We start from the raw sequence: 17,343 nt of genomic DNA, 5'->3' as shown, positions 1-17,343 counted from the left end.
GGAGAATGGTGGGCCAGTAACTATATCCCAAAAATTTTCATGACAAATGGAGGCTAACACCCTATGAAGACGTTCTTCTAAAGAAAAAAGGCGCGTAGCTGAACTCTTATAAGGTACAAGTGACTTTGTCTCACCTTGTTTAGACCCGAGAACTATAAGGAGGAGCGAGCCGTTTCACCCCCCCCCCAAAAAAAAAATTCCCTTAACATAAGCAGAAAATTTGGTTTACACAACATGGCGTAAGAGAATTTTGTAAGTGGTGGTTAGTCAACTATTGTGTGTCACAGTTACGTATCGCATCCCAATACTGCCGAATGTTGATAGGTTAACATCCGCTGGGGCCAACCCCGATTAGCGGAATACACAACACACACACATATGTATGGGTGTGTATGCATAAATATACATAATTAGTGTGTTTGTCTGATTTGTCTGTGCGTGAGGCTCTTCATATTGTCCCACTACATCTGGGCTTAGGACTCCATCCCTTCGAAAATAATTCTGAACAATATCTATCTTTTGTTATGAGACTATCATTTACAACAGTACCTTAACAAAAATACAACCGCATATGTGTCACCACTGTACACAAACACACACTATACATACATACATACATATATATATATATATATATATATATATATATATATATATATATATATATATATATATTACTAAAAGGACCTCATTCAAACTGGATGGTATCTAACGGAGTTTTTTTTATTCTACTAATGCACAGAACAATTGTGTATGTGATAAAGTTGGTATATATATATATATATATATATATATATATATATATATATATATATATATGTGTGTGTGTGTGTACGAAATTGAGATAATGAGGTTAAGGTTTAAGCACACAACCTAGGGAGATATTAGAAAGTTGAGATGACTAAGCACAATACCCATGGTACAAAAGTCTATGGTGTTGGTTACAAGGTACTACATCTTTATAAATTTTGCCCTAATAATTATATAACTTTCCTTAGGAGGGACGAAATAAATACACAACGATTCCGTCGCTTGATATCTAGTTTGGACGCGATTATAGTCAGACTTTTTAGTTAAGTACATAACAAATATAAAATTATTGTTTATGTTAATGTAAATACACGGATCTATTATTTAGGTTACAAGTACAGCAATTGGGCAGCATATATATTAAGGTTAAGTACAGTTCATCCTAGAAGAAAAAACATAAAAGTACAGTTCATCCTAGAAGAAAAAACAATCTGTTATTAGACAGTCACTCTCATGAGTAACTTTCTCGTAACGAATTCCCCAATTCTAAAATTCAAATCTACTATGGGACGGACCCACCCTGTCGCATCCCGCCAGTCGCAATTCCCTTCTTTGTTGGAAGGAAAAAAAATATAGCTTACGGCAGTGAGGCGTTAAATCAACCTTTCAAATGAAAAACTTTAGTCTTTTTTCAAAGAATCAGTTGGCATCGATAATTCACAACACGCTGAGTTTTCGGGGTGCAAGGAAATGACATATGCAAAGAAAGAAAGAGGAACATTTTGTTATGATACTTTCGTACATCTGGCAGTCTGACCACCAGCCCCAGCCACCAACCAAAACTTGTTCCCCTTTTTCTTACGGACGCCGCTGTAGCTGCCGCGGACGCCTGCTTGGTCTCTCCTGCTCAGCTGATTGTATATCAGCTGGGAAGAGAGAGAGAGAGAGAATGTTTATGTACACGCAAAACGTCACGGAGTTTTTTCTTTTAATTTTAAAGCTACAAATTCTTTATATTATCCTAATTAGAGAGCTACGTTGAATAAAGGACCTCTATTCTGCAAAATGCTTATTAAAGGGTATAAAATAGGATCTTTTTCTTAATAGCGAGGTCCATGGGTAACCAAGACTACTTCAACTTAAGCCTAACGTCCCCATAGCCTTTGAAAACTCGATTTTGAAATTGCTGGATAAATTTTTTTCTTTGTTTTACTGACAACATTAACAAGGGCGCAATGAAAGAAATTCTTACGTTAACAAGGGAACAATGAAAGAAATTCTTACGTTTTCTATTCGATACTTAAATAATTTTGTTTTCCTTCATGTAAAGAAAAAGTAAAAATGAACATATGGGATTACGTTATTGTCAATTCACGAATACAACAGTAATTTTAATATACAACAAAATAACATAACTGACATTAATAAGTTTACATATGACAGTCCGTGCTGCTGCTGGCCGAGATTTAGGTAAGCATACTGCGATGTGTGCATAAACCAAACATATGTGACCGATAAAAAAGTAATGGGAGACGAATGTTACAGAATACGGTGTCATGACGTAAAGGTGTCGCGACCAGTAAGTTCTCAATAAGTTTTGAAGCTGATTTCAACAAAGACTACTTGTGAGAAACATCCATTTATTCCCACATTAAAAGTCTCGAGTGACAATCGATGTGTATATGTGGCGTCGGTGAGGGCTGCACGTAATTCCATTTGTGAAAAACAATAACAGTTGCAAATGCAACACAGTATCACAGACAGTAGAGGAAAATGTATTCTATATATATATATATATATATATATATATATATATATATATATATATATATATATATATATATATATATATATATATATATATATATATGCGTGTGTGTGTGTTAATAATAGAGATGCATCATTCTTGGAACACAAAGCACCTCATAAGATTATACTACTTATAAATTCCTAACCATATCTTGGGCCGATATATCTCTAGACCTTCGAAATCGCGATAGCTCTTTAGAATCGTTATCAAGCAAATCGACTGCAAATGCAAAGTGAATTGGTGCAAACGCAATGGAAAACGATGTGCCACAACTGCACCTCGACAAACAACCAAATGACTCATCAGTATCCACGAAACAAAATTGGAAATGTAACTTCTATGAACATCAGTAACCGATATCAAAGGATCCATTTTGACTTAATACAGAAAAAATGACGCTGAAAACACAGAAACGTATCTTCTACAGATAAGGATACTAAATTATATTCGAATTTAGTGGAGAAAATACAAATGGTGGCAACTATCTGGTAACTCGCGAGACCTGGAGGCCACAGCGTTGTCATATCATGTAACCACAAATACAGTGGTGCCACATTTCCACTTAATAACCATATGTTGTAATTTTAAGCTTTATTTCCCAATCTTACGATTTTTAAAAGTTGTAACGAAAGCCTATATTATAAAATATAGGCTATTTACATTACATCCAATAAATACAGCAAATATTAATAATTTCGAAAAATTTATGAAATACGATAATTTGAACTATAAACTACACAAAGCAGACCTACTGTGAGCACACAAACCTTACAGGAAACAAATATGACACTCATAATAACATGGGATTCAATAGCTCCAAAAACTGTGAAAATTTGGTGGCTAATGACAATAATTTCTACATTTACAGACTACAAAGTTAAAGAAAAACTCTATATCACAAGTTGGCAACACTAGCCTCGCGTGCTTGGCACAGTAGCAGATGGTGTTACTTTTTCCACAATGGTCCGCATATTCCCACATTTCTTCGAACAGTCATATTTAATAGAATATACGTCTCATAAAAATGTCATCAACCTTCATCTTTCAAAGCTAACGAAAATTACAGCGGCGTAGCTGAAAGAGCAAAAACAATTCGTTTGTATGCTCATGAACTCCAGAAGGAGAACTTATCTTCAAGTCTCTTGATCACACATAAACTTTCAAAAGGAATAAAGAATTAACCTCGAAAGCTTGACAAATCCCACGTCATATAGCTATCACCCTTGGCAACGTCCAACTTGCTGCAACTTCTCTTCGAAAACAATGTTACAAATAGAGAGTTCTAGAGAGAACATACCGTGAATGTTAAGATAAATGAATATATTGTTAGGCTACCAACAACAATATGAAAAATATTCAATAAAAGTTTAATATATATATATATATATATATATATATATATATATATATATATATATATATGAATGTCTTTTCTTGTAATACTACAGTGTAATATGAATATATATATATATATATATATATATATATATATATATATATATATATATATATATATATATATATATTATATCACATGGAAATCTTTGTATAAGCTCCAAAGAAAAGAATACATACTTTCTAGAAGTGCTAGCAATAACATCAATATGCGAGATTCAAATAGGGAAAATAAATTTGCAGCCAAATTGGGCAAGAAAGCAACTAACATGTAGGCAACGATAAAATAAGTTACATTAATAAAAGTATTGTGAATCATAACTAAATACAGGATTGGAGGGAATTTATTTAGAGGGTACCCGAGGTTGAAAAATCTCTATGGGATTTTCACAGCAACAATGAAAAGCAAGATTTTTTTCTCTCTCAGCTATCAGTAAATAAAAAAAATCGTTTCAACGCTATCTGACCAATATTAATAATATATTTATAAAACACACAGATATACAGAAAATAAAACATCTTAAAAAATTGAAAATAATAATTCATTCAAGAACACGGCTCTACAAAAATAGTTTAATTAACAACTTTAAGGGGCTGTCCAACATGCAAGAGCCCGTGCCGATGGCTGACTTAATCTTTACGAATTAACCATCAAATATTCCAGACTACACACACATACGAAAACATATGTTATACAATGTCCACATAAGCGTTTCTGGCTATCCGAAAAATATACCTACTATGTGTACAGTCAAGAAAATTCTTCAAGCAAAGCAGTTAGATGACTACATGGGAAAGGAAAAAGACGACAAATAATCACAGTGTAAAAATACAATATAATCTAATGTAGAGTATATACAAACTTGAAAAGAAGTCTACGGGATCTGCTCGTCTTTTACCAGCAAGAAACTGAATTAATTCTGAAAATCCTTCATGTTCCCAAAGAAGAAATTATGGTGGGCGTACAAAGTCCAATATAATTGCTACTTAATGCTTAGTCATTATAGTAATACGAAGCTGAAATCTTTTCATGCTGGTATATGAGAGAGAGAGAGAGAGAGAGAGAGAGAGAGAGAGAGAGAGAGAGAGAGAGAGAGAGAGAGAGAATGTCATTCTGTGACCCCGTTTGCATAATTGTTTTAATGCCGAATATTAATTTAAAAAATCGGAAGTTAATACAGACTGCATAATTAATTTATTTTCATTATCAATTTTCTTGACCTCTCTCCAACTTCTTGCCGAATTATATGTAGGCGACTTCACTTTCTGCAATTTTCTTTCGGATTTCTATGATACAACGCAACACACCAAGAACTCTCAGTCTACTTTTCATCTATTTATTATACATGTCCATAAACATATTCGCGAAACATATCCAAAACCTATAGACACATGATAAACACATGCCGATTTCGGTGGTAACGAAAGCATACGCAACCCGATTACCGTAATGTTATTGTAAGTTGAATATAACAGGCCTATTCCCAACGAATACACAAACACACAAAAACAGTTTCGCCCCCGGGTGGGCTCGAACCACCAACCTTTCGGTTAACAGCCGAACGCGCTAACCGATTGTGCCACGGAGGCTTGAAACTAACCTTCGTTTTTACTGATAATAAACCATCTCATTTACAAATTCGATTGAGTTTTACACTAATTTTCCTTTTCGAAAATGTTAAATCAGCATCATGACTGATACATACAAACATACGTTATATATATATATATATATATATATATATATATATATATATATATATATATATATATATATATATATATATATATATATATATATATATATATATAAGAATGTCCGTTGCCTATGCTGTTGACATCAATGTTTTTTCAAATGTGCGGTGAGCTGCAGGTCTGGCAGTTTTATTCCAATTAGGTTAATTGCCTTAACCAGCAATGTTCTTCGTTCCTTTACACGCGCGCGAGCACACACACACACACACACACACACACACACACACACACACACACACACACACACACACACACACACCTATATTTAGCATTTAATACTAATCTAGGGCTTTCCATTTTGAAATCTTAATATAATTTTCAATTTGTATTAAAGAGAAAGAATTCTTCAAATCATAATACTGAAACTCTTGTGTAAGTTCCCGTTCTTCAAGGAGCACGAGTCGCGTCAGATAAGCTTTCTCACAGCTAAGATGTACGTTGAGCTTTACGATATCCTTTTCACTTCTGTGATTTCGAACTGACAATATTTCTCATCCGTACATATTTCCGACTCTAGACCAATCCCCTTCAGGAGTGAGACCGTAGTCACTTACATGCAAAAATTAGAAGTTTCTCTCATATCACAGCCTCGCTAGATTTGGGCTAATTTCGAGGTTTCTCTACAAAACAATAACCATTTTTAGGAAACACGAGAGCTTTCTTTTCTTGAGATTTGCGCCCCCCCCCAACCTTCCCCAAAGCAATTACAAGGGCATATATGAACATCCAGAAAAACAACCTAGGTTGGAATTGCCAACAGCTATGTTAAAGCACTTCAAAGCTAGATTTCACAGTTACTACCATGCAGAACTTTAATGATATGATTGTTAAGTCCTCAGAAAACTGATTTAAAGAACAGAAAGGAGAACAGCAAAAATACATGCAAGGCAGATCAGTTGAAGCAAATACCATTTAAATGCCAATGAAAAGGGAAATCATGAAACCAACTTTAGTTTTCTGTAAAAGAGTACTTTGTCTGTCCGTCCGCATTTTTTCTGTCCGCCCTCAGATCTTAAAAACTGCTGAGGCTAGAGGGCTGTAAATTGATATGTTGATCATCCACCTTCCAATCATCAAACATACCAAATTGCAGCCCTCTAGCCTCAGTAGTTTTTTAAAATTTTATTTAAAGTTAAAGTTAGCCATAATCGTGCGTTGGCAACGATACAGGACAGGCCACGGGCCGTGGTTACAGGTTCATGGGGCGCGGCTCATATAGCATTATACCAGACCACCGAAAGACAGATCTATTTTCGGTGGCCTTGATTATACGTTGTACAGAAAACTCAATACTCGATTGTGCCGAAGGAACTTCAGCGCATTTTTTACTTGTTTTCTATGGGCATCAGCTTAAAGGAATGATGAAATAACCCTGATAACGGTAGAGTCACATTCTTCGAAACAACAACCAACCGGGAGGGGACTGTGTAAGCAGTTTATCACCAATCTATGAATGAACAGACGTAAACACAGTAAATGACCAAATAAACACCCGTGCCCAAATCCGAAGATGCTCCCCATTGACTTCGCAATTCCAAAACAAAAAGATGACTTCTATTTGACTTTTATATAGTCGAGGTCAAAAATTGGAGGACTGATTATGGAACTAATCTTGAATTATAAAGGCGACCTATATTCTCCCTAGCGTACTTGGTCAAAAGGGGGCCCCCAATCGCTTTACATGACACATCTCTGTTTCTAAGTTACTGGTGGATTGTGGATACCCTTTCCTTCCTAGGACCTTGACCTGATATAATCCTCTTTGGTATGTATTTCCTGGTTTCTGTTTCTCTTGTAAACAACGGAGTTTGGTGCTAGCTCTTCTTTTAGAAATGTTATTATCATAAATGAAGTTATGTGATCATAAATGAAATGAAATTTCAATATTAACTACCACCAGGTGACTCTCTCCCTCCTTTAAATGTCAATTAATCATTTTGGACTGGTGTGTTTTTTCACATCAATTCCAGTTATTATTAGGCTCGTTTGTCTTCTTTTAATCAGTAGAGGTTTTCTTTCGTTTCTCTGGCTTTTTCTTGCATTTTACGTTTTGTCGAGGTTGTTTAACGACTGCACAAAATTAATGTCATTTGAAAAATAATCTCTGTGCACTGGAAATGCTCTCTCTCTCTCTCTCTCTCTCTCTCTCTCTCTCTCTCTCTCTCTCTCTCTCTCTCTCTCTCTCTCTCTCTCTCTCTCTCTTCCTTGCAGATTTCTTTTACTTTTAAATTTAAGTATAGTATTTATTAATTTTCAATATTTTATGCCATAGTTTTGCTTTGCTTTATTATTTTACTATTTGAAAGTTACACTGGTCTACCTTTAGGAATTAAAGGGCGCATTAATTTATTACTTATTTGTTTGAGGGCTGATGCTTCGTTTTGGGGAGGTACTGTATCCATTGTTCCTTGTGTTGACCTAGAGGCCCTCTCGTGGAATGGGTTAATCCAAGGCTACTGACCCAAAACTGTAATAGTTTCTTCCTCACTATCGCTTTAAGGCAAACGCAGATATGGCAGCACGTGAGGAAAGCAGTGTCACATTGTCTTAAATAATATTTTCATATTCTATTCCAACAATATTATTATCATAAAACCGTCCTCAGTTATAATGAGATGTGCTTCTTAAATAAAGCCTTTTTTTTTTAAGAATCGAAAGGGAGTCTTCAATAGCCTCATTTGCACAATTACGAAATTAGATTTGGCATCGCTCTTTCACCCCCCAAGACCCTCCTTTGACCAAGTACGCTTGGTAGACTATAGTCTTACATTTTTAAGCCACGAGGCCGTACAGCAAATTAGAAATTAGCTATTTATCACCTTGACTCCCAAGAAGCAAGGTTCTGAGTACTGCACAAACCACGTATGTCAGTAAGCCCCATAACCGACAAGTTACTGTCCAAGCGTCATCTCAACCATAACTCTGCAAACGAAAATCAATAGGAATGCTTCGGTATCACATAGCAGATCAACAGAGTCATTAAAGACGGGGAAAACCTGTCAATCCTGCGTTAATGATCAAGGGGATAATCCCACTCCACCTTCACCCCCTCCCCTCTCTCTCTCACTGACACAATATATAATATTTATACATATATACGTACATATATATACTATTGTATATATATAATTTACTACTGATATGAATGGCGCCTAACGTCCAAAATTCTAATCATTAGCGCGTCGAATCCAAGTGCAAATGAATCGCCCACCTTTATCATGGAGGAACGCGTTCACTCCCTGGATATTAATGGCCCTCCATTCCAAGGCCATCTGTCCCGCACTTTCTACGGCCTTATCTCCTTCTCCCCCTACCTCCACTGAATCGTACAACTTTCACCAGCTTACTTTCTTCCATTCTTTCCTCATGAATGAACCATATCAAAAACTTTTTGTCATATCCATAAGCTAACCATTTCTTAGCTTGTACGCTTCTCCACATTGCAAACGCTCTCTATCTTTTTAATCCCACATTTACTACGCAATCAATTCGTCTCCACAAGTATAGATCTGCCTATTTCGGGTTATCAAGGGACAAGGCTCCCTGCTGGCATGAAGCTACGTTAACAATAAACTATCTGTCCTCAAAACCGAATTCTGTAGAAAAGTCACGGCGCAAATACTGTACCAGACATACACACAACACACACACGAGCCTCTGAAAGCTTGGAAATTAGAATCTCCTATCCTGAGCCTTCCGTACTATTGAGGTCCTCTGCGAAAATGATAACTTTATGCATAGTGAATGTGTTCTTTTGAATTATATATATATATACACATATATATATATATATATATATATATATATATATACATATATATAATACATATATGCATACATACATATATATATATATATATATATATATATATATATATATATATATATATATATATTATCTAAAACAACAACATGCTGGTATGCATGGTAAGTCACCAGAGAGCAATATCACATATACACTGAACCAATATTACATACTTGCATACATCCTTACTGAACCAGCGTATCTATTTATGGAAGGAAAAAATGTTTAAATTTGTGGGGATGAATTGTTTGCGCAGTAAATGTGGTGCCAGACAGACAGAAAGGGATGACAATGTAGAGAAGCGTAGAAACTAAGATATGTTTAGCGTAGGGATAGGGCAAAATGTTTCTGATACGGTTCAGCCATGAGGAAAGAATGGAGGAAACTAAGTCAGTGAAAGCTGTATAATTCAGTGGTGGAAGGCGGAGCAGGAGATAAGACCTAACAAATTCATTACTCACAACCAGTCCCAAAGAAAGCGTCGTTATTTCAAACAAACAAGCTTTCCTTTCAGACTGGTTATAAGTCATTTACTCAGATTCAGGAAACCATCAGAACCACTGGACCACAGTCATCTGCTGCAACTTGCAGATAAAATAACTTTCATCCACCAAAGATATTATTCGGTGCACCAGATCCGGATTCAAACACGTATGCATTTATAATAATTAGTTTTGTTAACGGCCAGACAGGCAAACACAAAACGAGCTGAAAACACAACCTTTTTGGAAAATAGAGATCCATCTCAGGAGCGGCCAAGGATGGTAGGCCTAGGATGTGGAAGAGCAGTGCGATGGGAAGGGGGGTGGGAAATGTGGGTGTGAGAAATGTGGCATGTGGTGTATGAAACGTGATAAATGTGTTGGTGTGGGGAATGGGATAGTTGTGTTGGTGTGGGAATGAAGATGCGCAGGTGTGGGAATAAAGGTGCGCAGGTATGGGAAAGGGGACGTTTAAACGACGACGGTCAGATGCCAACCAAGAGGTTTTTCCTGTGGAGGGGAGGGGGGTATACGTGGGAGACAAGATACTGACGAGCAAAATATTGACTCCAAAAGTTGCCTTTAATGACTGATGTTCTGTGATCAATATTATGCTAGCGTGTTTCATCAAAGCCTTTCGAAAATTAAATTGAACTTTTCACTACGTGGCTCCTATTCGGTGTGGAAATACGCGGGTACAGCGGCATTGGGAGTTACTTTAACAACTGCCTAGGATAACTCATCTCCGACTTAGTTGGCCAAAATGTTTTATTTATCGTAACTTTCTCGAATTCCTAAGGAAAATAAGCAGAAATTCAAAACAAATGTTGCAGTCAGGAAACAAAAAACACACTGATGAATACATTGCTGAGCACCATTAACATTATTCAAATTATAATGTACACGTTTTCAAGTTTCAAGTTACGTCAAAATTTTCTACATAAAGTTTTTATAATGTTCCACTTTTAAAAGAAATCAAAACCCTTCAAGTGTTGTTGTAAAACATAAGAAACCTCTGAATGTTCTATTTCATGAAAATCCATATCCAGAGGTTTTCCGGTTTACAAACAAATATCCGGGGGACTTAATTGACTTGTCTATTTTGCTAATTCATAACCGGAAAACTTTATAACTTCCTTAGGTTTTCCTATTTTTCAGGCAATGTTAAAATATTACCAGCTTGCCAGTGGCATGGATGTTCCAGTGTTATTAAATTTCATTATATGGAGATTTACTTCATCACGCTTAAAGTCAGTACTCGAGTCTCATTACAAATCAATGTAAAAAAAAGTTCGTTAATATACACACAAATCATTTAATTACAAAGAAACTAAGCCAAAAATACTATACTCCAAAAGCACGCCAGCTCATGGGAAATGTCACCAACACAGAGTATCTATGACAGAAAATTTCACTCATGTTTTCCTACACGACGAAGAAACATAACTACTGAGAGAGAGAGAGAGAGAGAGAGAGAGAGAGAGAGAGAGAGAGAGAGAGAGAGAGAGAGAGAGAGAGAGAGAGAGAGATTCTCAGAACAATCATCATAAATTATTTACAATACAGTATACACCCAATTCCCATAGGCCTCCACTGTAAGGACTACAGGCCTACCTAAAAGAATAATCCTAACTCATATGGGTGGATACAATAATTAAAATCCTTTCCAAGTATGGAGGCACAAAATACACTGTCATGTTTCAATCAATCATCCCATACTTGGGGGATCTAACTCCATATTTTGCGACATGAATACATAAGATACTAACATTTAACTTGACCTAGATAAGGCATGAATGACCAATCCCATAAGTAACGCATGGAAAAGCAACAGTTAAAAGCACTATACTCATTATGTGCTCGAATATTAACTGACTAATGAACATTTATCAATCAAAAATCAGTTATTTTCAATGTTGGACGTTAAATTATAGTGATCATCATCAAGCCTAAGTGTGCACTCTAGCTAATGGAATGGAAATGTCTCCCCAAATTCAACATTATATGAAATTCTCTAAGCTTGTAGTAGTACACCGAATGGTGTGTTTTTTCTTCTAACTCAGTGGAGATACAGAAGACCAAGAAAGTATTTTTCATACAGGTATTTTCTACATTTATATTCCTGATACTCAAATGGAATATAAACTAGATGTTTCATGATACAAAGAAGCATGGGATGATTCTTTAAAAACAGGGTCCAAGATATACGAACTAACCGTCATTATTCCACATTTTTAATCACACAAACCCTTCAACTCTCTCTCTCTCTAACTGAGAGAGGAAATAGACGTCAGATAAAAGCTAATATGAAAATGAGTGGGAAACACACACATAAATGTTTCCCGATTCCTATATTTCATAACTTTTAGAAGGAAACAGTATCGTTTCAATATGGAATTAGCACACTTTTTTCTTACATCCTTTCATTTCTAAAAGTTTACTTAATTGTGGATATTCGTAAGACACGGATTCCTGGTCCCAACGGCTTCCACTACAGAGAGAGAAAAAAGGAAAAAGTCGAGAACAGAACTGTACCAGTTTGAGCAAGTACCACTACCAGCACAACGCGCAATAAAAAAAAAAAAAAAAAAACCAACGTTCAACACGGTGACATTTCAATGAAACCGTATAAATGACGCAACAGCCGATAAACAATTTGACCGTGACCGATTTCACCCTCAAACGCGTCCACACAATCTCACTGCCGTTTCTTGCTTGTCTAACCATTAATAAGGATTTACTGTCGTCATTCACTTCCTTCGCAAAGCGTGACGGTAATGAGAGAGAGAGAGAGAGAGAGAGAGAGAGAGAGAGAGAGAGAGAGAGAGAGAGAGAGAGAGATATTAATTCCAGCGGATGTATGCTGCAATCTACATTTAGCTCCCTCAAATGATTTTTATGAATAAAGAGGTATCTGACGCAAACTAACTCAGAATGGAATGACCGTAAGCGCGCGCGTGTATGTATGTGTGTATATATATATATATATATATATATATATATATATATATATATATATATATATATATATATATATATATATATATATATATATATATATATATATATATATATCGTGTGTGTGTGTGCTAAAGGTGCATGGCGCTTTACAGGACTACGGCTTACCTTTTACTTACGTTCATCAATTATTGTTGTTAACATAGAAATGTGAAATGCATTAAACCACATAATCACGGTAGTGAAACGAAGATCCATGCTATGAGAGAGAGAGAGAGAGAGAGAGAGAGAGAGAGAGAGAGAGAGAGAGAGAGAGAGAGAGAGAGAGAGAGAGAGAGACTCATTTCTGTATTTATGGACTACAATAAATTCAATCAAAAAGGCAATTGCGGCAGAAACAATAATGTCTTTCATTTTTTGTGGATTAGGATCTTAGTACATATTATAAAAATACAATATTTGTGATAAAGTCTACTTTTGGACCATTGATAAACACGACGATAGAGAGCCTTCATACCATGACGGTTGAAACAGAAAAGGCAAAAAGAACAATTTATTGAAAACGAATGAATTTGAAAAACCAGTAAAAATTTTTTTGTGCCTATCAACAATAGCTATTATTATAAAAAAATATTCACAGACGGATGTGACCTCATGTAGAAATACTTATTACATAAAACATTGGTTTGAACTCCAGTCTATCAAAGAATTTCAAAGATACAAGAAATGGATTAAAATTCAGTGGGAAGGTTATATTCGATAATGCAAACTCAAAACATGACGAACTACCTGGAAGCACGTGGCTAAAGTGCCTTGTTTATTTCTTAACTGCTACGAAATAACTTGACACTTGTCATTCTTCTTTTGGAGTCTTTTACTTATGTGCAAGTATCCTAGAAGAGATATTGTGCATCTGGCTTGTTGTATAAAGCGAATAATAAAACTGCAAAATAAAATTTGAAAGTGATAAGCACGACATGAATATTAAATACAAATATAATGTTCACTCAGAAGCTACTACAACCAACCACTACCCATTAATAATGTTAAATTGAAAAAGAAATTTTTTAACGTAACAATCAAGGCCATCTAATTGGTGAAAGGAGATAGCACAACGTCAATGACCATGGCGACTAAACGGCTTTTGAAAGTGGACGCATTCAAACAGACAGACAAGCAGACAGATTAACAGAGAGAGAGAGAGAGAGAGAGAGAGAGAGAGAGAGAGAGAGAGAGAGAGAGAGAGAGAGAGAGAGAGATGCATCTACCGCTACAATGAAAAACTACAGTAGTAAAGTTTAAAATGAGAGGTACACATGCTACACAGTTAATAGAGCACTCTCGTTTTAGGTCACAGACAGTTCATCTACGCAAGGAGTTCAAATACTAAAAGGTCAAGCAGGTTAGCAAAACCAAATTGGGACTGTGTCATCTGTTCGGAGAACATTTGTTAAGAAAGTATCACCAAGAAAATTGAGAGAATGAGACCGAAACTGCGATTCTCACAATCGAGTAGGAAATGAATGAAGCCTATCGTTTACAAAACATAACGACACAAAACAAATGCATTTCCAAAACATTTACTTAATGACATTTGTCTATGAACATGTACATATATTAATAGCAGTAGTAGTTATAGTAATAATAGTAAGACAAACCTATTCGGGATGGTTACCTTAATCTCCTTCTAAATCTATCAAAGAAAAACAGTCTTTTTCAAGGCATTCACAGTTTTAGGTTTAACCAGTGACAGGGCACAATTAGCAAAAGGTTACGGTAAAGGTATGGTCCGATGATTTAGATTAAATTCGCCTTATGTCACAGGGACCCATTATTTAAGTCGGCTCGTACTCGTATATGTGACTGTGTTAGTTTATAAGGGCCTCGTGTGGACCTCTGGATTCAACTTACGGAGACTAGTTTAATGTGGAAAAATCATATTCTAAATACATTAATTTTGTGACTACAATGTTTATGCAGCATCAATTAAATGTTTTACTTTACAACAACATCAATAAATGCTACTATTAAATACATGAAATTCTTATGTCCTCTTTACTGCCATACAAAATTAAGTTCTTATACACCTTTTGGACCTAAGTTATTCACAATGTATTAAAATGTCAGCTGATAGCAAAAATAAATAAATAATAAAAAAATAACGTGTGAAATAGTGAGGAAGCTAACATCAAATGTCCAGGTGCTACAAACTTAGCACTTGAATATCATGTTGGTTTTCAATTCTGAGTACAGAACCTGAACTCGATAGGAATATGCACAGCACAGACTTGACTGCTTAGTGGAAAAGTCCAAGTGACCCCCCCGTATTAATTAAACACACTATTTGTGGCTTAATATCTAAATATAAAAAGTTATAATTGAATTCGGCACAAAATTATTATCAAACAGCAAACTGTTATCAAACGTAGCAGTAATGTTACCATGATGAATCTGATTTCAATTCTAGTGGATAAGTCACTGCCATCTTTGTATTTATCCCAAAGGTCATAGGTTTGGATCCTAACTAGGGCACAAATACTTATATATAATTCCCTTTGGGTGAAAACTTTTCCCAAGATAAAGTGAATTCAATATCATGTAAAATTCTTGGCTTGATATACGACGGAATAATGTCACGCGTGAATTAGTAACATCATTATCATAAAATAGCTACGTGTCCCATTATAACACTAACACTTAGCTGTAACAGCAGAGATGTTTGAATTTTATGAAATTCAGACTGTCAAGCGCTGGGGCACTTTCGACCAATAAGCGCTTATAAGGCAGTTAAAAGAGGGAGATGAAAAGGTTGGCTGGCAAGACAGAGATCCCGAAAATAAAGGTGAAGTACAAGGATCTAAAGGTGAAACTTGGAGAAAACCCCACAGCTGCACTAAGAAGTAATTGTTAGAGGTTGGATACCAAGACTGAAGAAAGGAAGCAGGAATGGAGGTAAAGTAAAAGGCTAAAATGTGGCTGAAGGGACTCTGCAAACCCCCTTTAAACATACCTACTGTGTATCACGAGAAGTACACTGATGGCACTACTCTCTCCGTAAATGATGGAGATTGGCTGATTTCGTTTTCAAGTCCAGTTCTCGAGCTTAAAATGACAACAGCGATGAGCCTTCCCTGACATTTGTTCTGAAACTTAGGCCGGCGATTGGACTTGCTGAAAATGAGGCTTCCAATGGAACTGACATTTATACTTATGGAAATGATAACAATTTATCTGAACTTTTACTGATACCTGGGTTGAAACTCAAGCTAATGGTTGGTTAACTGACGTCTGACCTAAAACTGCTGACAGCTGTTTTGAATCTTTTGCGGAGACTGTACTGAGAGCTTTGCCTTAATTTGACAAATGAGTTGATATTTTTTTTAAATCTAAAGCATGCTGAAGCTTGGACCGGCAAATTCTGTAGTGACTTTTCTAAAGATCGTTAAGATTTTTATTCTGATGCTAAACTTCGGTAACGGTACTAAAATTCTGTCTATTACAGAAAAATTACAGCTTTCCATTCATGCCGGCAACTTGAGAGAGAGAGAGAGAGAGAGAGAGAGAGAGAGAGAGAGAGAGAGAGAGAGAGAGAGAGAGAGAGAGAGAGAGAGAATATCCACTTCAGGGAAATGCAAGACAATGATTCAGTATGAAAAAATCATCACTTACAACTTATTCTTGAAGATATGAAATGCTAAAACTCGATCACATGACCTTCCTCTTGGAGAAAATTTGCATTAATATATAATTCATTTGTTTGCAATGTACGCCAAAAGGAATTGTACCTTAATCTACAAAATCATCTTCCATGCACAAATGCTGGATAATGCGCATTTGGACAGAAACAGAATAATTAAGAAGCGGAAAAGGTAAAAATAGACAACACAGTGAACGAGAGGTTACTTTTTGTGTATGATTACTTTTTATGTATGACAAAAAGCAGGTTACACGAAGTGGCTGCGGTAAGTAGCGCGGTACATTCGTTATTAAAAAGGAAAGAGTGACATGTATTTTTCACGCGACGTGAAATCATAATTGTGCCATTAGTTCCGTTAAAATGGAAACTCCCATACATCTCTGTCACTAGGTGGTTTACGATTGGCAAATTAAGCAGACCAGCATGGAGCCTTGAACAGGTTATCAACTTTCTAAATGTCGCTGGCGCTGTTGTTATTGCAGGTGCCTCCGACAGCAAAGCCTTCTCATGCATAATTAACAAACGGGTCAACACATACCACACGTACTCAATAGAAATCAGCAGCGCCAGCGATGCTCAGTTCGACGACTGATTCTGTGGTTGTCTTGCTTTTAAAATGAAGTTTCTATCTTACTTTTCGGGATGCTACAATTCCTTTTCTTTTACCATCCTTTTCCTGCTTTTCGTCACA

General features: G+C 35.9%; 1 protein-coding gene and 1 non-coding gene across 2 annotated transcripts in view; both read right to left on the bottom strand.

Annotated features, from left to right (window-relative positions):
• The window catches only part of LOC136843230 (alkylglycerol monooxygenase-like), a 790,153-nt gene that overhangs the window by 722,560 nt on the left and 50,250 nt on the right, over window positions 1-17,343 (bottom strand). The gene's annotated exons all lie outside the window — the stretch shown is intronic.
• Window positions 5,472-5,545, bottom strand: TRNAN-GUU (transfer RNA asparagine (anticodon GUU)). The gene has a single exon. It is a non-coding gene; the product is annotated as a tRNA-Asn (tRNA).

The sequence above is a fragment of the Macrobrachium rosenbergii genome, chromosome 11 (genome assembly GCF_040412425.1).
Source record: "Macrobrachium rosenbergii isolate ZJJX-2024 chromosome 11, ASM4041242v1, whole genome shotgun sequence".
Classification (NCBI taxonomy): domain Eukaryota; kingdom Metazoa; phylum Arthropoda; class Malacostraca; order Decapoda; family Palaemonidae; genus Macrobrachium; species Macrobrachium rosenbergii.
Note: the sequence above shows the minus strand (reverse complement) of the source record. Positions and strands in the feature narration are given on the sequence as shown.